Source organism: Musca autumnalis, unplaced genomic scaffold, assembly GCF_047663935.1.
Source record: "Musca autumnalis isolate F117 unplaced genomic scaffold, ASM4766393v1 scaffold_3, whole genome shotgun sequence".
Lineage (NCBI taxonomy): Eukaryota > Metazoa > Arthropoda > Insecta > Diptera > Muscidae > Musca > Musca autumnalis.
Window position 1 is genome coordinate 131620464 of NW_027411866.1, and position 21499 is coordinate 131641962.

Below are 21499 nucleotides of genomic sequence, written 5' to 3' on the forward strand. Positions count from 1 at the left end.
TTACTCATAAATTTATTCGATAGATAGAGGACCTCATAAAGGCATTCTTTTGATGCGATACCTCCTAGAGGTTTTTTATCAATAGTAAACCTTCTTAATGTCTCCCTAAAGATTTCCACGTCCAAAAGGCTTTCTATAAATAAAACACTTTTTGGGTGTCTTCTATCTACGACGACCTTTAGAATCCCTTTATGAGGTCGTCTATCCGTAGAATACCTTTAGGAGACCGTACGGAGGTTTTCGATTTGCAGAAGACCTTTAGGAGGTCTTCCATCTATCGAAACTATTTAAATTTCTTCTGTATCTAGAAACCCTTTGGGAGTATTTCTGTCATGTAAAACTTCTCTACAAGTTGTGTCGTATGACACGCCGCACAGTGGAGTGAGATCTCAAAAAAGGCAGATTAATTCAGGGGATCATTTTGGTGGTCTAATGTTAATGTTTTTCGAATGTCTACGCCTTAATCAATATAACGGAACAAGGTTTGGTGCATATCAGGAGTTAGAAGAGGGGTTGTCAAAGCCCTCATAAATTTTTACAATGAAAAATATGAAGTATTTTCACGGTTTTATGTGCATTTCTTATTTAGATAATCTAAAATTTTTCAATACGTTCAATTATTGATTAAACTAAAATATTGTGAAAATTCAGAAGTTATATCAATGCTTTAATGTGCCCCCCATATGAGGGTTTCTATCGATTTTGTGTATTTTGAGGGTCTTGAACACATTTTTTAGAATATTTCTCTGCATATAAGGATTTATTGTTATAAGTGCCTATGAATTCATCTTGCAAAAAAATGTCCATATAGGTCAATGTTTTGGAATAGTCCCCATATAGAGGTGCAGCCAAATTGGGGGTTTTCGAATATTTTAGGCACATATTGCAACTAAAGTTGATTAAATTGCGAATTGAGCATTTTGAAGGGACTTAAAACAGTTTTAATTAACATCGTCCCATATATTTTCGTTTTAGAATAACCTCCATATATAGGAGCAGTCAAATTTGACATATTTTGAAGATCTTACCAATGCATTTAGTAGCATTTTTAAAAATTGTGGTTAAGATATTGCAAATATTAGGGTTAAACATTTTGTTATATTGGTGCCCTTATACACCCACAAAATTTTCAAAGTGTGTGAAAAGCATTTTTGGTTGTTTCTATGTACATGAATTTTTACATTTTCTAAAAAGAAATTATTCCAACTTTTCAAACAACAATATCGCCGTTACGAAACAAAATTTTGTCGTACAGTAAAAACAAAATACTCAGTGCTGAAGAACAAATACTATAAAAAAATAAAAACCATAAGTCCAATAACGAGGAAAAAATCTTCAAATGTCCATAATTACCACTTTTTTAATACATGACTATTTTCACCATTTCTTCAATAAAACACTCTACACTAAAATACAAAATTAAAATTTTCACACCTCTCAGATACAATTTTTTTTATAACACTGTGCAACACGAAAATTATTAACCATATTCTGACACCGCAGCGTGATAGAAAACCAAAAAAGAGAAGACACGTGTCTTGCCGTTTTTTCGTATCTCATCAACTTTCGCGGTTATAGGCCTCCAAAGGTTTGAGGCTTTGATGTAAAAAGGGTCATTTAGTCAGGACTATATCTTCCAAACCGTTAGGAAATTTGAATTCATCTCAGAGGCAAAGTTGTAGCTCTTGTCTTAAGGAACAAAAACTGTGAACACATATAATCCATCAAACTTCATCTGCAAGGTCAAAACAACAACAAAAATGTACCTCAGATCTCAATAAACATCTTTCTAGAATATACGAACTCTGTAGAAACGGATCTTAATGGTTAAAATAGCAAAACAATTTCGATTTTTATACTCTTTTCTCGGCTTCTGCTCCACAGATACCAAACCGTTCAAAATTCAAGAAAACAATCAACCACAATATTGTAGCAAAGGCATCAATAAACAACTTGCGAACATGCGAAATGTCTATGAACGGTTCTTAATGGTAAAAATAGCAAAAATCTTTTGAAAATATCCAATTTTTATACTTTTTTCTCCGACTCTGGTCCAAAGATACGTAACCGCCCAATAATTAAGGATACAGTCAACCACAAAAATGTACCTAATATTTCAATAAAAAACTTTTTAGAATATATGAAGATTCTAGGAATGATTCTTAGGGCTGAAATTCACGAACAATCAAGTTATTTTTAACATTCCCCCGCTCAGGTTTGGAAATAACAAGCTGTTAAAAACCCAAGGAAATTTGAAAGGTTTGTTATTTACGGACCTGAACAGGAAAGAATAATCTAAAATAATCGAATTTTGAGCTTGAAGAATCGTGCCTAGAATCTTCATTTGTTCTAGAGACTTCTTTGTTGAAATCTAAGGTACATTTTTGTAGTTGGCTGTATCCTTAATTTTTGGGCGGTTACGTATCTTTGGACCAGAGTCGGAGAAAAAAGTATAAAAATTGGATATTTTCAAAAGGTTTTTGCTATTTTTACCATTAAGAACCGTTCATAGACATTTCGCATGTTCGCAAGTTGTTTATTGATGCCTTTGCTACAATATTGTGGTTGATTGTTTTCTTGAATTTTGAACGGTTTGGTATCTGTGGAGCAGAAGCCGAGAAAAGAGTATAAAAATCAAAATTGTTTTGCTATTTTAACCATTAAGATCCGTTTCTACAGAGTTCGTATATTCTAGAAAGATGTTTATTGAGCTCTGAGGTACATTTTTGTAGTTGGTTGTTTGCTTCAAATTTGATCGGTTTGATAGCTGCATAACAAAACATGAGAAAAAATTGTAAAAGAAATTTTACTATGGCGATTTTGACCTTGCAGATGAAGTTTGATGGATTATATGTGTTCACAATTTTTATTCTTTAAGACCAGAGCTACAACTTCGCCTCTGAGATAAATTCAAATTTCCTAACGGTTTGGAAGATATAGCCCTGACTAAATGACCCTTTTTACGTCAAAGCCTCAAACCTTTGGAGGCCTATAACCGCGAAAGTTGATGAGATAGGGAAAAATGGCGAGACACGTTCTTCTCGTTTTTTGTGTTCTATCACACTGTGGAGTCAGAATATGGTTAATAAAACATGACTCAAAAAATTACACGCAGTGTAACTCAATGTACTTTTCGAAAATATGGAAAATATAGACACATTTTTACTTAATTTTAATTATAGTTTTACACCACATTTTCTAATAATAAGTAACCGTATTTCACTATTCCATTTTAAAATTTTCACTTTTGATCCGCAAAACCAAAAATATTTCACTTTAAAAGCAGCAAATTTTATTTTTTTTTTGTAGCTACTTTTGAAAATGGGAATATAAGTTCAACTTTTGTACAGCGTAACTGTGAAAGTAAACAACATATCGACACCTCCAAATAATAGTATGCTAAGTCAAAAAAGTGAGTTTTGCAGGAGAAGCTCTCAAAGTGTGGAAATTTTTTTGAACTTCAGTACTATGCTAAGTCAATATTTGTTTATAACTTCTGTTCGGATAGACCGATCATTACCAAAATTTGACAGAATTTAAGTTAAAGGACGTTAGACACCTCCAAATAATAGTTTGCTAATTTTGAACAGTGAGTTTTGCAGGACAAGCTCTAAAAGTTTGGAAATTTCTTTTACCTTCAGTACTATGCTAAGTAAATATTTGTTTATAACTTCTGTTCGGATTGTCCGATTATTACCAAAATTTGACAGAATTTAAGTTAAAGGACGTTAAATATAAAAATGTAAAGAACTTGAAAACATGCTAAGTCGACTTAGCTTACTATTGTTTGGAGGCGTCGATATGACCTTTTTTGTACATACGTAGAATTTTGTACCCTATAACCGTATAAAAATAGTTGTTCCAAAAACCTGATTTAATTTTTTTAATTAATCTGCGTGTTTTGCGATCTCAACCTTCTGTGCGCCGCACAGTGCGAAATATGAGCACTTTAGCGGAACTTTACTAATAACTTTTAAAGGAAAAGGTGTAGATTCCTAAAAATTTGCACAAATGTTTCTTATATTAGTGGAGAGTGTGGGACTCAAATTGGACCACATAGACCCGCGGCTTCCTGTAGCGGTCATGTAACGGTGGCTGCCGTTTTAACGTTTTACATTCATTTTTCAATCGATTTTGATGCAAATTGGTATATTGAGTTTTCAGCGGATAGAAAACTTATGTACAAAATATTTTCAATATAGATTCGCGTTTTGGAATAGCCCCACATGCCGGGTTCTCTCATGCTGGGTATTTTAAAGGTTAAAGACAAAAATTGCAGCCGATTTTGATGCAAATGTAAATTTTAAGATGTTAGCGAATAAAAAACCTCCTCACACAAAAGCTGTCAACATAGGTCCACTTCTGGGTGAAGCCCCGCAACCCTACACATCTATTAAGGAGTAAAATGTCAATTTTTTTGTTTTCATTTGTATCTATAATGTTTATTGGTCCATTCAGCAGGTCTGTACCATTAATTTTGTTAATAATGTCTTTCAGATCAAGTTCAGGTCTGCACTGCATTACAATTTTTAACGTATTTTGATATTTATCTAATCTATTTTCATCTAAAAATGTTGCACTATATGTAAATCACCAACATTTAGAGGTCAAAACTGTGAAAAATTGCGAGAGGTTTCTTAATTTTACAGAAATTATCACTGTTAGAATTAGTAAGTCCATTTCTTCAAAACACAGTCAACAATGGCGTTCATTGTCGCGTTTACCTTCCACTTTTGCCAAATGCAACTGAATGAAATTCCCGAAGTCTTTTTAGAAAATCTTGAATATCTCCAAAGACCGCGCGATACCGCACCAGTTTTATAGCTTTGTGAACAGAGGAGAATCCACTCTTTCAGAATATATATATCATAACACGTGAGTGTACGTAATTCACCTTTGGAATGACCACGGAAAATAAAGAATTACAATTTTGAAAACTTCAAAAAATCACTTCTTCCACTAGAAGGTGAAAAGTAAGTTGAAAAAATTCTATTTTTAGAATAGTTGATGTAGAGATTTTTTTTAATTTCATCACACTTCTTACTTTATTTTATTTCGCTCGCTGTGCGAGTTGAACACACGAACCCTCTGATTTCTAGCCAAAGACACTACATACTATGCCACGCACACGATCATTAAGGGTTGCTTAAGAACTTAAAGGTGCAGTACACATGTGTACCACGAACTGTTATTTTTTAATTAAAAAAACTCGCGTGCCGACAGTGAGCGTTGAACTCACAACCCTAGGATTTATAGTCGGACACACACTCACTGTGTCACCGTCCTCATTACTTAGTGATTAGCAAAGTAAGTAGGTTTGCCTTGTAATTTTTTTAAGTATCCCATTACTTTTCAGGTTACTTGTAATGGGAAAAGAAGCTTGTTTACATTACTTTGTAATGGGATGGCATACTGACTTACCATTTGTCCGCGCCACTCCATTTTTTTAATGAATCAAAAATACATTTCTTATAAAAAAAAATTATTAAACAAAAGTGCAACTTTAAGTGCATTTTTTAGCCGTTTCGTGGAGTAAATCGGCAAACTGAGTATGGACCATTTGCAGTGGAGTACTTAGCTAACGAATTCAATAAAAGTTTAATAAATTTCATTTCTTTGAAAATCTCTTAAAGTTCCACTAAACTTCCCAAATTTCGCACTGTGCGCCGTTCGGACTCAGCTATAAAAAAATAGGTTCCATACCTTTGAGATAATATAAATCGGGATGTACCCATTAATATGAGAAAAGTCTCCCGTGTCCCTCCGGGAATGTATATAGAAGATTTTTCGATCTTTTCTACCTGTAAAATACCTTTAGAATCTCTTATATATAGAAAGCCTTTAAGAGCTCCTCTATCTGTAGGCGACCTTAAGGAAGTTTTTATCTACCGAAGACATTTAGGAGTTGTTCTATATATAGAACACCCTTAAGAGGTTTTCTATCTATGGAAAGCCTTTAAGAGGGCCTACATAGAGGCCATTGAGAGAACTTTTATCTACATTAAAACTGAAGTAATTTCGATATAATTTGGCACATTTATTTTTAGACCGCATTCAGTCTCACATTTGATATTTCATCGAAATCGAGCATATATAGGATGTTTGGTGCAGCAAATACGTGAAATCGGCCGAAAATATATATGGGAGCTATATCCAAATCTGAACCGATTTCGGTATAAATTGGCACATATATTTCTACGCCAAATTCAGTCAAACATCCCAAAATTCATCAAAATCGGGGGTATATAGCGTGTTTGATGCACCAAATATTTCAAATCGGCTGAAAATATATATGGGTGCTATATACAAATCTGAACCGATTTCAATAAAATTTGGCACATATATTTCCAGACCGAATTCTGTCACACATTCCAAATTTTATCGAAATCAGACATTTATAGGGTGTTTGGTGCAGCAAATACGTGAAATCGGCCGGAAATATATATGGGAGCTATATCCAAATCTGAACCGATTTCGATATAATCTACTTACTTACTTAGCTGGCCCATTACAGAGCATTTGTTCCATAGGCCGAACTAAGAAAAGATCTCCATTCCTCTCTATTTGTTGCTTCGCACTCTGGAATACCGCGCCTTTTCATCTCATCATCCACTTGTTTGCGCCATCTATTCCTTGGCCTGCCAATTCTGCGTGCACCGCCAAGCGGTCCGTATTTATACGCCTTTTTAGCGGGTTCATCATCGCTCATTCTTATGATATGGTCTAGCCAACGCAATCGCTGCATCTCGATACGTTTAACAATATTAATGTCGTTGTATAGCAGATAAAGCTCGTGGTTCATGCGACGTCGATATTCGCCGTCAACACAGATTGGTCCGTAGATCTTTCGAAGAATTTTTCTCTCAAACACACCAAGCACTGCCATGTCTGCTTGCGCAAGTACCCAGGCATCGGAGCCATACATCAGCATGGGTAGTATCAGTGTTTTGTAAATCGTTATATTTCTTTGACGAGATGTGGCTTTGTTTTTAAACTGCTTACTTAAACCAAAGTAGCATCTGTTGGCCAATACAATTCTTCTTTTTATTTCACAACTGATGTCGTTTGTTCTGTTTACGGAGGTGCCGAGGTAGACGAAGTCTTTTACTACCTCAATATTATAGGAACCAAATTCCACAGTCGGTCCGAGCTCAATGGACGCATTGCGCATCGACACCATCAACTTGGTCTTCTCACTGTTTACCGCCAGACCCACTTTAGCAGATTCTCCTTCGACATTTATAAAGGTATCAGTTACTTCTTTTACTGATCGGCCCATGATGTCTATATCATCAGCATAAGCAAGTAACATGTGGATATTGGTGTAGATTGTGCCACTTCTTTTGACGTTTGCCTCTCGTATAACCTTTTTCAGCAGGATGTTGAAGAGATCACACGAAAGGCTGTCTCCTTGTCTGAAACCTCTTTTGGTACCAAACTTTTCGGAGAGGTTCTTTTCTATTTTAACTGAGGACCTCGTGTCAGTTAAAGTCATTTTACAAAGCCGGATGAGCTTTGCGGGGATACCAAGTTCAGACATGGCTTGGAATACCTTTGAACGCAGCGGGCTGTCGAAGGCTGCTTTATAATCGACAAAAAGGTGGTAGGTGTCGATCTGCATCTCTTGGGTCTTCTCCAGGATTTGTCGCAGGGTAAATATCTGGTCAATGGTGGACTTGCCAGGTCTAAAGCCGCATTGGTATGGTCCAATTATCTCGTTGACCATAGGCTTTAGTCGTTCGCACAATATCCCTGACACGATCTTGTAGGCAATAGGGAATAGACTTATGCCCCTATAGTTAGAGCATACAGTCTTATCTCCCTTCTTGTGGACGGGGCGCAGGATACTCAGGTTCCAATCGTCGGGTACTCGTTCTTCCTGCCGCCTCCGGTTTTGAACAGCTCGGCTGGTAAGCCATCGGCCCCTGCTGCCTTATTATTCTTCAGCCGATTTATTGCTGTCCTTACCTCATCTTGGCTGGGCGGTATACATTCAATACCATATTCTGGGATTGGGACTGTGGTATATTCGTCGTCTTCGCTGCTATTGGACAGCCAGGTGCCCTTATGAATATCGAGATGATTAAATCTGGTACTGCTAACTACCATGTTTTTTGCAGCTGCAAAGTCTATCAGCCTCATACCGTTGTCAGATGTTTCACTGTGGAGACTGAATTTCCCGACTGTTGGGCCAATGATATTCTCCTTTCCAATTTTGGCATTAAAATCGCCTAGAATGATTTTAATGTCATGGGCAGGGCAACGGTCATATCTTTCTTCTAAGCGCTCGTAAAATATATCATTGGTCTGTTCGTCCTTTTCTTCAGTGGGAGCATGAGCGCAAATAAAGCTGATATTGAAGAATTTTGCTTTTATTCGAATTGCAGCAAGTCTTTCATTCACTGGGGTGAAGCTTGATAACAGATGTTTTAGCCTCCGACTAACTACGAATCCGCAACCAAACTCATGCTTTACGTCATGGCAGCTATAATACAGTGCGTCACCTTTAGGTGTTGTTGTGACGCCTTTCCCAATCCATCGTATTCCTGTATGGCAGTAATATCGGCCTTGTAATTTTCAAGTACGTCTGCCAATGCGAAGACTGCACCTTCTCTATAAAGAGTGCGAACATTCCAGATGCAGATTCGCAGATCTTGGCTTTGCCATGTTAAAACCGGTCAGAACCGTTGTTTGGCATCTTCCATCCCCTACGTCACCCACACATTTATTTCTAGACCGAATTCAGTCACACATTCCAAATTTCATTGAAATCGGAAACATATAGCGTGTTTAGTGCAGCAAATACGTGAAATCGGCCGATAATATATATTGGAGCTATATCCAAATCTGAACCTATTTCGATATAATTTGGCACATATATTTCTATACCACATATGGCACATATATTTCTATATATTTCTATTCCAAATTTCAACAAAATCGGAGATATATAGCGTGTTTGGTGCACCAAATATCTCAAATCGGGCTAATATATATATGAGGGCTATATCCAAATCTGAACCGATTTTTTACCCAAATAAAAAGCGTTCGTTCTTGAGCCAAAAAAACTATGCTCCCAAACCGGACAATAAATGCGACCTGTACTTTGTAAACATGGACATGGACAGACGGACATGCGTAAATCAACTCAGAAAGTTATTCTATGTATATCTCTAAAAGGAACTATCGGTCTATCTCGTTTCCTTTTGCATGTTACAAACTAATGCACAAAGACATAATAACCTTTACCACAGTGTGGTGTAGGGTATAAAAAATTGAAGTTTTATTGGACGGTACTCGAAGGAGTGAACCGATATGGCCCATCTTTTTACTTGATTTACGAAAACTCCGTTCGAGAGTCACTTGCGCTCCAACCAACCAGTCGGGCAGACAGACGGACGAACATGGCAAAATCGACTCCAAATTGTCCGATACTGATTTCGTCCAAACATACGTGGAGTGTGGCCTAAAGGTTAAGGGTATAAAAATCGAATATTAATAGACGAATGACTTAAAATCAGCTGATGGCCTCTGTAGCTAATGTTTTTACCACTTTTGCAATTATCCTTATATATTATAAGTATAATTGTAAATTATATCTAAATTATCTTCTATGGAGATATTGCTCTTCTGTTCTCAAGAGGCGAGAAGCTTAAAAATTAGTTCCCTTTCGTATTATTAGTAGTATTAAATTAATGTTCATGTTCCTCTATATGCGGCTGCAAGTGGAATTCAAAAATCTGAACATACCATCAAATTCTTGATCTTTTAAGCACACACACACACACACACATAGCAACACATGTTTATACATTTGCCGAAAATTAGAGCTTTAGCTATTTAGGTTTTAATGCTATTCTTCACACATGCATTGAATGCACACCAAGCCTGATGGTTTACTGGTTAGATGGCTAACTGGTTGTTAGTTCCTCCGTTTGTTGGTTGGTTGACTGAATGGTGTGATGGTAACATTTTCACGTTGTAATAGTAAAAATTTTTGGCGTCTAGCCAAATAGTTTGTAATTTATACCATTTATTAATGCCGCCACATTCGCAAGTGGTTTTTACAACAGCAGCAGCAGCCGTAGCAGCTGAGGAACAGCAGCGGCAAAAGCCTCTCTCGTTGTCTCAATGCAAAATAACCCGCTGCTGATGGTCGACCCATTTTTTCGAGAATATTTTGTTTTTTATATTCCGTGTGGTTTGGTTTGGCATGCTAGGAATGTTTCTAAATGTAATGTGGAGCCAACGCGGGCACACACACACGCAATTTGCTAATCCCGGAAAATTAAATAACATGATTCTATTTGGCTTATTTCTGTTCTTTTTGGCTGGTTTTACATTAACAACAAACATTCATTTGACCAAAGGCTGTTCTATGTCGAACAAAATGCGAAAAACTTAGCTGCCCAACACTTACCCCCCATTAGCTTAGAAATGTGTAAAGTGTCCAAATGTATGTTGCAACTGTTTGTAAATCATGTACAGTTTGGTTTGGTGCCTGTTTTTTTGGCTTGTTCCTTCATTTCTTTTTGCTGATTATGCTCGTATTTTTTATGTTTTAATTATTTTAGTGAAAACGTTTTCGTACAACTACAGAATAAATAAATTGAAATTATTACTTATTTTTTCATCTCTTTCGATCTTTTTCTCTTTTTTTCTTTTTCCAACAGAATCAAGTAACAGATAAACTAAGAGGCGAGCAAAGCTTTTCATTAATTGTGGACTATTTTTTTAATTGGCCAAATTTCTCCCTTTCCTCCCCTTGTGTGTTTAAACAACCGCACCGAACCGCATCACAACGTCTCGTCCGGCTAAAGCATCGAAGTCGTAAATTTTTCTTCATTACGTTTACAAACGTTTTTGTGTGGTAAGTAATAAAATGCAATGTTGATTATTATTATTAGTTGTTGTTATTATTTTCATTTGTTTTTATTTAATAAATTAAAAACAACGAATTTTATGGGTGGTTATATTTCTTACGGTATTCCTACTGTCCACATCTACTATAAAAGAAAATTATTATTTTGAAGTGAAATTTTAGCATGTGGATTATACATCCGATCATTTATATTATAGGGAAGATTAAGTTGCCTAAAAAGTGAATGCTTGACGGTCTAATTGTCCTTAAAATCGTGTTCACAAAAGGTCCATGCTTGAAGATAAAATTATTCTTATAATCGAGGCCTACCCCTTACCTTGTTCTCTTCTACAAAAATAACTTGCGGTCTTCTACGAGAAGAACTGGTAGACTTTTACAAGAAGACTTTCGGTGTTCCATGAGATTATCTTGTGGTCATCTATGAGTATGCCTTATGGTCGTCTATGACAAGAAATTGGGGTCTTCTACATGAAAACCTTGTGATCATCTATGCAAAGACCTGAGGCCTTCTACAGAAATACTCTGTGGTCTTCTACGAGAAAGCCTTACTGTTGTCTGTGAGAAGATCTTGTGATCTTCTACACCAAGACCTTACTGTTGTCTGTGAGAAGATCTTGTGATCTTCTATAACAAGACCTTACTGTGTTTGATGAGAGGATAGTGTGGTTTTCTATGAGAAGACATTTCGTGTGCCCTGAGAATACCATGAAGACCTTGTGGTCTTCTATGAGAAGACCTTTTGGTTTTCCACGAGAAGACCTTGTGGTATTCTACGATAGGATTTTCTAGTCGTAAAATACCTTACGACGTTTTATGAGAAGACTGTGTGTTCTTCTATGAGAAGGCCCCGTGCTCTTCTCTGTGAAGTCCTTGTGAGAACACCTTCAGGTCTTCTATGAGAAGACATTGTGTTCTTCTAAAAGGAGACCTTGCGGTCTTCTATGAGAATACCTTTTAGTCTTCTGTGAAAAGAAATTGTGGTCTTGCGGTCTTCTACTAGAATACCTCGTGGTGTTCTATGGGAAGACCTTGTGGAATTATGTGAGAAGACCTTCTGGTCTTCTATGAGAAGAAATTGTATTGAAATTATATTAATTGTGGAAGGACCACGTGATCTTTTATGAGAAGAACATGTGGTCTTCTATGATAGGACCATGTGGTCCTCTATGAGAAGACTTTTTGGTCTTCTATGAAAAGATTTTGTGGTGTTCTAGAGCAGATTTTGTGGTCTTATACGAGAGGACCTTGTGGTCTTCTACGAAAAGATTTTGTGATCTTCTACGAGATGAGAAAATCTTGTAGTGTTCTATGGGAAGACAGTGTGGTCTTCTTTTAGTAGGCATTATGGGAAGACTCTGTGGTCTTCTACGTGAAAACACCGTGGTATTATATGAGAAGAACTTTTGGTCTTCTTGAAAAAGACCTTTTGGTTAATTATTAGAAGAACTTGTGGTCCTCTATGAGAAGACCGTGTGGTCGTCTTAGATATGACGTTGTGGTCTTCTTTTAAACTACCTTGTTGTCTTCTACGAGAAGAACTTGTGATCTTCTACTACAAGACCATTCGGTCTTCTATGAGAAAACCTTGTGGAATTATGTGGGAAGACCAAGTGGTATTTTGTGGGATGATCTTGTGGTCTTCTTCAAGATGACCTTGTGGTGTTCTCCGAGACGGCCTCGTTTTAAATTTTTCCGGAGAGTGTCTTCTTGAAACACTCTCGTAGAGTGTTTTTGGTAACTCGAGTGCCACCACCACTGGCCTATGCCACGGCTTGTTCTTTTTCAGTCCTCAGCTAATATGTGTGGAGATGGTGTTCAGCGTTATTGTAGTGCTGTGCAGCTTACGGTTGCGATTCAGATGATCGGCAACTGAATAGCTATTTCTAAAGCTGGGGTAGGGGTAAAGCATCAAGAGTCTTTCCTACGGGCGAAAAAAGAGAACTCGGTCTGTACCATTTACCTTTACGAGACCACCCTTCATATTTTCTAGACTTCGGGCACAATGTACATAAGTAGCTAGCGACATATTCAGACCTTACGTAGGACTCCCGGCTATCCCGGATGTTTCAGCATTACCATGGGGATACCGAATTTCTGGTATCATTTCCGCGTTGTCCGGATTATCGAGACTATGCTGTAATTCATTTTTTATATCCACTTTCATACGGGCAAAATGCGCCTCATCGAAATAGTGGTTTTAGACCACAAGTATGTTTGGACGAAATCCTTTTTAGACAATTTGGAGTCGATTTAGCAATGTCCGTCTGTCTGGCTGGCTGGTGCGCACGCTAACTCTCAAACGGATCAACCGATTCGAACCAAATTTCGGGTATCGTAATATTTTGCCTAAACTTAGTTTAAGTTCGAAGATGGGCCATATCGGTCCACTCCTTCGGGTACCTCCCCCGCAAAAGTTCGAAAATGTTCGGAAAATTTGTGAGCATAATAACGTTTGAAAGGAGTAACCGATTTGGTTCATACTTTGCACAGCATAAAATTTCTACTGGACTTAATTGAGGTTCCAATCTGGACTCAACCGGTCCACTCCTTTGGGTACCTCCCACACAAAATTTCGGAAAAGTTCAGTTTAGGACCAGCTCACGAATCACTTTGATTTTTGTTGTAACAACTTCTATTCACTGCCCTCCATACAACGGTACAAGTTTCAGCAGGCGCAAGCCCATACTTCCTGGCAAAATAGCCTGAAAGGTGCAAAAAGACCCCTACGACACCGTGTGTAGTTGTTGGAGCCCAAGATAACTCTCGAACGGATCTTCCGATTCGGTCGCAATATTTTGTCCAAACTTAGTTTAAGTTAGAAGATAAGCCATATCGGTCCACTTCTTCAGGTACCTCCCCCACAAAAGTTCAAACATTTTCAGAAAAATTGTGCGTACGATAACTCTTGAAGGGAGTGACCGATTTTGTCCATACTTTACACATCCGAATATGTCTGCCAGGTATAGATCAGGTTCGAATATGGACTATATTGGTCCACTCCTTCGGGTACCTCCCACACAAAATTTTGGATAAATTCACTTTAAGACCTGCTCTCGAATCACTTTGATTTTTGTTGAAGAAACTTGCATTCGCTGCCTCAATTACGACAGTAAAAGTTTTTTCAGGGGCAAGTCCATATTTCTTGAGAAAACAGCCCGAAAGTTGTAAAAAAACCCCTATGGCACCATACATATGCAGTGGCCGGAGAGCTCGAACCGAATACTGTGTTCATCCACACTTTGGATATTGTAATATTTCTTCGAATATTATATGAAATTCGAAGGTGGTGCTTATAGGTCCTTCCGGTACCTCGGAAATTCTTCCGGTACCTCGGAAATTCGAAAATATTCGCTAAAATGGTACGCCCGATATCTCATAGACGTAGCAACCGATTTGGCCCAAACTTTGGATATCTAAATATTTTCGAAACTTAGTTTATGTTCAAATTTGGGCCCTATCTGTCTTATCCTTGTGGTACCACCCACACAAATGTTGCAAATTTTTGTGTGCTTAAGGGTCTGTTCGAGGATCCTTTGTACATTTTTATACCCTCAGCCTTTAGGTTAAAGAGGGTATTTACACTTTGATACGACAAAAAATGTGCCTCATCGAAATAATGGTTTTAGACACCAAGTATGTTTGTACGATATCCGTTTCAGACAATTTTGAGTAGATCTAGCGATGTCCGTCCGTCTGTCTGTCGGTCTGTCTGGCGGGCTGGTGCGCACAATAAATCTTGCAGGGAATAACCGATTTGGGCCATACTTTGCACATCGTGTAATTTCTACCAAACTTAGATGAGGTTCCAATATGGACTCAATCGATCCACTCCTTCGGGTACCTCCCACACAAAATTTCGGAAAAGTTCAGTTTAGGACCTGGTCTCGAATCGCTTTGATTTTTGTTTACGCAAGTTGTATTCGCTGTCCTCTATACGAGAGAAAATAACCTGAAAGTTACAAAAAACCCTATAACACCGTATGTGTAGTGGTTGGAGCGCAAGATAACTCACGAACGGATCTGCCTATTCGGTCCAAAATTTGGCTTTCGTAATATTTTGTCCAAACTTAGTTTAAGTTCAAAGATGGATTATATCGGTCCACTCCTTCCGGTACCTCCCCCACAAAAGTTCGACAATTTTCGGAAAATTCGTGCGTACGATAACTCTTGAAGGGAGTAACCGATTTGGTCCTTACTTTGCACATTATGAAATATTTACCAGACTTAGATGAGGTTCCAATATGGACTCAATCGGTAAACTCCTTCGAGTACCTCCCACACAACATTTCGGAAAAGTTCAGTTTAGGACCTGCTCTCGAATCGCCTTGGTTGTTGTTGTAACATCTTGTATTCACTGTCCCGTATACGAAGGTACAAGTTTCCTCAGGGGCAAGTCCATACTTCCTGAGAAAATAGCCTGAAAGTTGAAAAACAAACCCTATGGAAGCGCAAGATAATTCTCGAAAATATATGCCGATTCCGGCCTAAATTTGGCCTTCGTAATATTGTTTCCAAACTTAGTTTACGTTCGTAGATAAACCATATCGGTCCACTCCTTCAGGTACCTACCCCACAAAAGTTCAAAAATGTTCGGAAAAATTGTGCGCACGATAACTCTTAATGGGAGTGAAATCGGTCACTTCCATACTTTGCGCATTCTCATAATATCTACCAGATATAGATCAGGTTCGAATATGGACTATATTTGTCCACTCCATCCGGTACCTCCCACACAAAATTTTGGATAAGTTTACTTTAAGACCTGCTATTGAATCACTTTGATTTTTGTTGAAGCAACTTACATTCGCTGCCTCAATTACGATGGTAAAAGTTGTTTCAGGGGCAAGTCCATACCTCTTGGGAAAATAGCCCGAATGGTGTAAAAACCCCGTATGGCACCCCCATTGGTCTATGTCGGTATATTCGTATATCTCTGTCGGCAAAGCCGACTGATACTTTTTTACTTGTTTCTATTATTTGTCGATTTTCCGCGAAAACAAATTGTAAATATTTTAACATGTACGAACAAATATGGAATGTTGTTAACGATTTACGCAGACATTTTCTCATAACAACAAATAATTCATTTTTAAATATTTTTTCTTTATATGACAACAAAACCGCTATAACTTTTGCGCGCATCGGCCAATTTTGTGAACGCGAACGGATTTGAAACCATTTTTTTCCTTAACCTCTATAACAAAAATCGTAGATGTGCTCGCAATTTTTTTTTTTAATGGAATTGCAAAAGATATTTGGTTTTTACAACATCTCTGTCATAAAGCCGACTGATACTATTTTACTTGTCTGAGTAATTTTCAACACTGTTAAACTTCTCTACCAGGAGTGGTGAAAAAAAGATGCCATATAAGTCCGTAAAACATAGAATCTGCCTGCAATCGTTGATGTGAAAGCAAAAGTATCCGGAACTTATTTTAATTAAAAACCAATTTTCTCACAAGACGGAAATGCTGGAGAAGATAATCCGTATATCCCCATATATCCCGCTGAGTTTAAGTCATTGTCTGAATGCTATGAGAAAAAGAAATTTGAAGTCACTTAGTACAACATTAACATATTTCCCACTTAACGCCAAAGACCCATTCATTTGGATGGCATCAATCGTTATGGAAATATATTTATTGATGTTTATCTCTACCCCCCCTACCCTTACCTATTTAACTTATTCAGTCTTTGTTATATTTTATTGATTGTCACAAGCTTTGTTTCTATTTAATGGGTTGCCTATTGACGTTATTTGTAAGCGTTGTTTGTCTACCATCTACAGCACCTATGGTGGCTTGTTGAGTGGTTGTTGATGTTGTTGTTGTTGTTGCTGCTAATAATTCAGTTTAGCTGATTATAATTCAAAAACCGTTAACGGTTTTAATTTAATTTATAATGTTTTGAATTGTAAAAACCGTTCTTGGTGTTGTTGTTGTTGCTCATGTATCATGTGTATTTTATTTGTACAACAACAACAACATGCCCCAATTGTTAAGTGTTAAAGATTGGCCGGGTTATTGTACCGCTTGTTCCAATTCATTCCAATTCATATGGATGTGGAAGCAGAAACAGAAAGAAGTCTACAATTTCTTTACTTTACGTCTTCATCAAGATAGAGATAGAGATACTCGTGTTCGGAAATAACGCATGTGAGCAGTGTCGTTGTGGCTGGGTATTAGCCAGCAGCTTACAATGAATCAAAAGAAGTTGTATACCGCCAAACAACTGTTTACAGTTGTTGTAGCAGACATTTTAATCAAAGATCAGAAAAAATGGAAGCTGCTATTTCTGTTTTTTTTTTTTGTCATCGCCTGTTTTATGGCCACAGATCATATGGCCTTGTCGTTGCCGATTATATTTGACACAGAAATTATACAAGCAGAACAATAAAAAAGCGGTCTTTTGAAATCTTTGCATTTCTTTTTGTTTGGATACCCCAAACCGTTAATTTGATGTTATTTATCGGCTCAAACGTTCATCGATAGAAAGTAAAACTGTTAAATATGTCAGCAAATCTCTTCGCTCTGTGAGTTATTAATTATTAACATATGAAAGGATTGAGCGGAAATTGAAGAATATTGTGAAAATGAAAGGTGACCGAAAACAGGTGGAAGACTACTTTATTATATTTCCTATTTGGGTAGAGGCATAAAACTGTAAAGACTAGAGATACTGGATTTTGAAGACATATTCTACGAAACGAATATGGAGATGCTGCTAAATAAAAGAGGGGTATGTTGAAATAAAACAAGTAAAACAGAATCTTTCGGCTTTGTCGACAGATAAATACTCTCAGCCTATGGCTTTACAAAAAACAATAACATTAGTAGTGGACCTAATTTGTACTATGAACAGATCTCTAATTTGAAAATGAAATAGCGTTGCACCCATTAAATCCAATTAATGGAAAATTGGGGTCTTTATTGAGAGAAGTATGGAGAATAAAATTATAGCATGACAACAAAATCCAAAAAGTCTGGGACATTTATGGCCCATATCTCAGGAAGTATTGGCTTCCACTAAAAAAGAAGACCATAATGTTGTAGCCATGATCACAACAGAGGAGGTATCTGAAGGAACAGGCCCACATGGTACTGAACCTAATGTGGGTAGCCCTTCCTTTCGCAAGGTATCGTGCTAACCCGCCATTTAAGGGGTTATGGCCACTTACAAATTTAAAAAAAACGAAACATTTTTTACTCGTTCATTTTAAAGTACAGGTGGAATAAGATACTTACTTAGCTGGCCCATTACAGAACATTTGTTCCATAGACCGAGCTAAGAAAATATCTCCAATTCTCTCTGCTTCGTGCTTCCACTTGTTTGCGCCATCTATTTTTTGGCCTGCCAATTCTGCGTGCACCGCCATACGGCTCGAATTGATACGCCGTTTTAGCGGGATCATCATCGCTCATTCTTATTATATGGCCTAGCCAACGCAATTGCTGCATCTCGATACGTTTATCTATACTGATGTCGTTGTATAGCTGATACAGCTCGTGGTTCATGCGACGTCGATATTCACCGTTAACGCAGATTGGTCAGTAGATCTTTCGAAGAATTTTCTCTCAAACACGCCGAGCACGGCCATATCTGCTTGCGCAAGTACCCAGGCTTCGGAGCCCTACATTAGCACGGGTAGTATCAGTGTTTTGTAAAGCGTTATTTTTGTTTGACAGTTGTGGATTTGTTTTTAAGGTGCTTACCTAAGCCAAAGTAGCATCTGTTGGCCTATATAATTATCCTTTTTATTTCACAACTGATGTCCTTTGTTATGTTTACGGCGGTGCCGAGGTGTACGAAGTCTTTTACTACCTCAAAATTATAGGAACCAACTTCAACAGTTGATCCGAGCTCAAGGGACGCATTGCGCGTCGACACCATCAACTTGGTCTTCTCGCCGTTTACCGCCAGACCCACTTTAGCAGATTCTACTTCGACCTTCATAAAGGTATCGGTTACTTCTTTTACATGTGTCTATTGGTGTAGATTGTGCCACTTCTTTTGACGTTTGCCTCTCGTATAACTAGCAGGATGTTGAAAATATCACACGAAATGCTGTCTCCTTGCCTGAAACCTCTTTTGGTACAAAACTGTTCGGAGAGGTTCTTTCCAATTTTTAACTGAAGATCTTGTGTCAGTTAGAGTCATTTTACAAAGCCGAATGAGCTTGGCGGGGATACCAAATTCAGGCATGACTTGGAATACCTTTGAACGTAGCGGGCTGCTTTATAATCGACAAAAAGGTGGTAGATGTCGATCTGCAACTATTGGGTCTTCTCCAGGATTTACCGCAGGGTAAAAATCTGGTCGATGATGGACTTACCAGGTCTAAAGCCGCATTGGTAAGGTCAAATTATTTCGTTGACCGTGGGCTTTAGTCGCACAATATCCCCGACACTATCTTGTAGGTGATAGGGAGAAGAAGTATGCCCCTATATCTTATCTCCTTCCTTATGGACGGGACAGAGGATGCTCAGTTTCCAATCGTCGGGTACGAGTTCTTCCTGCCAGATGGAGCTAACTAGCTGATGCACACACCTTATCAGCGTGTCGCCTCCGGTTTTAAACAGCTCGGCTGGTAGGCCATCAGCTCCTGCTGCCTTATTATTCTTCAGCCGGTTCATTGCTGTCTTTACCTCATCTTGGCCGGGTGGTATATATTCAATACCATCTTCTGGGATTGGATCTGTGGTATCTTCGTCGAGTTCGCTACTATTGGATACCAACAGTTTTGAAAAATGCTCTTTCCATATCCTCAGCACACCATCTGTATCAGTTACCAAATTACCTTGCTGGTCTCTACAGGAGGATATGCCAGTGCCAGTGCCAAAGCCATCAGTTTGATGTTTCACTCTTTGGTTCGGACTTCATTCTGTCTCCTGTACATCTCGATTTTTTCACATCTCTCTTTTTCCATCTCTCTCTTTTTCCTGCGTAAAAGACGTTTCTCCTCTCTCCTTTTCTCCCGGTACTTCTCTCGTGCGCTACGCGTTGCTACTGATTGTAAAGTAGCCCTATATGCCGCATTTTTCTCTTCGGTAACAACACGACACTACTGGCCATACCATGGATTCCTTGGTGGAGGACTCTGGTATCCAAGTACTGATTTTGCAGCTGTTTGCATGGAGTGGGCAATGTGTTGCCATTGTCCTGACATGTTATCGGGACGAGGAGTGCTTTGATTAAGCAATTGGGCTAGTTGAGTGGAATATGCTGTGGCTGTCTGTTGTGATTGCAACTTACTGATGTCAAACTTTCGTGTTGTGTCTGTTCGTACTTTGCTTGTTACGTTTAACCGCATGCGTACCTTTGCTGCAACAAGGTAGTGGTCCTAGTCTATGTTTGCACCTCGGAACGATCGTACATCCAATACGCTTGATGCATGTCTTCCATCTATAATAACATGTTCAATTTGATTTCTTGTTCTTTGATCTGGCGACAGCCAGGTGCCCTTATGAATATCGAGATGCTTAAATCTGGTACTGCTAACTACCATGTTTCGTGCAGCTGCAAAGACTATCAGCTTCATACCATTGTCAGATGTTTCACTGTGGAGACTGAATTTCCCGACTGTTGGGCCAAAGATATTCTCCTTTCCAATTTTGGAATTGAAATCGCCTGGTATAATTTTAATGCCATGGGCAGGGCAACGGTCATAAGTTTCTTCTAAGCGCTCGTAAAATATATCTTTGTTCTGTTCGTCACTGAGCGCAAATAAAGCTGATGTTGACGAATTTTGCTTTAAATCGAATTGCAGTGAGTGTTTCATTCACTGTGGTGAAGCTGGAGACCAGATGTTTTAAACTCCGACCAACTACAAATCCGCAACTAAACTCATGCTTTATGTCATGGCAAATATAATACAGTGCGTCACCATTAGGTGTTGTTGTGACGCATTTCCCAATCCATCGAATTTCCTGTATGACAGTAATGTCGGCCTTGTACTTTTCAGGTGCATCTGCCAACGCGTAAACTGCACCTTCTCTATAAACAGTGCGAACATTCCAGGTGCAGATTCGCAGATCATGGTCCTTAAAACGTTTGCAGGGTTCGTCAACTTTAGAGGGATTTGTTTTTTTTTCTTTCGTTTTTTCATATTAGGCCTTTTTTTGTAGGTGTGGGTTTCTAACCCGACGCCCAAACCCAAGTTTTTAACGTTCTTATGGGTGAACGCGCGGCACATTTTAGCTCACTACCTTTAACGGGTGTTAAAGGCAGCTAAACCACGGGGAGGTCAGTGTCCACTTGAGATCAGAGAGGGTCCAAGATAAATCCTGGACTTTGCCATGTTAAAGCCGGTTAGGACCGTTCCTTGGTATCTTTCATCCCCTACGTCACCCACAGGTGGAAAAGAATATGTTGCAAACAATTTTCAGCCGATCGGACAAAAATTAGCTGAGATATGAGCATTAGAAAGAGAAAATTCATTGTGATTTGTATGTATCATCGAAGTTTTAAACGCGGTTTTCTCGAAATGTCATTTTTGTATGCGGTGCCCACTATAGCTCAGAGATTATGAGGTTCTTAAACAAAAACATTCGTTTTCGAGTTACAGTGGGCACCGCAAACTGCTTTAGTGTTTCGTAGGAGGTCATTTGTGAGAAAAAT

At 38.2% G+C, this 21499-nt stretch overlaps 1 protein-coding gene across 1 annotated transcript in view; it reads left to right on the top strand.

The window, feature by feature from the left end:
* Positions 1–21499, top strand: part of m (zona pellucida domain-containing protein miniature) — a 196426-nt gene that overhangs the window by 24151 nt on the left and 150776 nt on the right. Inside the window, exon 2 of the mRNA XM_073979526.1 lies at positions 10674–10870. The gene's annotated coding sequence lies outside the window, so the exon portion shown is untranslated. The remainder of the gene's footprint in view (positions 1–10673; positions 10871–21499) is intronic.